Genomic DNA, 788 nt, shown 5'->3' with positions numbered 1-788 from the left:
TTTGGGAAGCAGCCTCAGAATGATCAAGCTTGTACTAGGTGTGGAAGTCACCATCCGGGAGCACCATGCAAGGCCGGGTGGGGTTTGTGCTACACTTGTGGAAAGGCGGGGCATAAAGCTGTAAATTGTCCTGAGAAGCAGAAACAAGGTGCTGGAAAGGCACAACAGACTGGTCGGGTGTTCACCACTTCAGCTATAGGAGCTGAGGGATCCGAGACACTTATTCGAGGTAACTGTGAAATGGCTGGACAAACTTTAAATGCTTTATTTGATTCGGGAGCATCGCATTCATTCATTGCATTTGAGAAAGCCCATGAGTTAGGATTGAAGATTGTAACCTTAGGTTATGATCTAAGAGTGTACAATGCTACCCATGAAGCCATGGTAACTAGGCTAGGATGCCCGGAAGTTTCCTTTAGGATCAAGCAGCGTGATTTTATTCATAATTTAATCTGCTTACCGATGATTGGTCTTGATCTTATCTTGGGATTGGACTGGTTATCTAAGAACCATGTTCTGCTAGATTGTTCTACAAAGTCGGTGTACTTTATGCCGGAAGATACAGAAGGGCCGGTCGTGGTGAATAATTATTACTTGAATTCGATGATGGTGAACTGTTCTGGTGTTGAATGTCAGGGTATCCTGTTGTTAACAGCGGGTGTTTCGGGTGATGATCAAAGGATGGAACAGATTCCGGTTGTGTGTGAGTTTCCGGAAGTGTTTCCTGATGATATTGATGAGTTTCCACCTAACCGAGAGGTTGAGTTTGCTATTGAATTGGTGCCAGG

The sequence above is a fragment of the Arachis duranensis genome, chromosome 2, assembly GCF_000817695.3.
Source record: "Arachis duranensis cultivar V14167 chromosome 2, aradu.V14167.gnm2.J7QH, whole genome shotgun sequence".
In the NCBI taxonomy this organism is placed as follows: Eukaryota; Viridiplantae; Streptophyta; class Magnoliopsida; order Fabales; family Fabaceae; genus Arachis; species Arachis duranensis.
The sequence above is the reverse complement of the archived record's forward strand: the minus strand, read 5'-3'. Positions refer to the sequence as shown.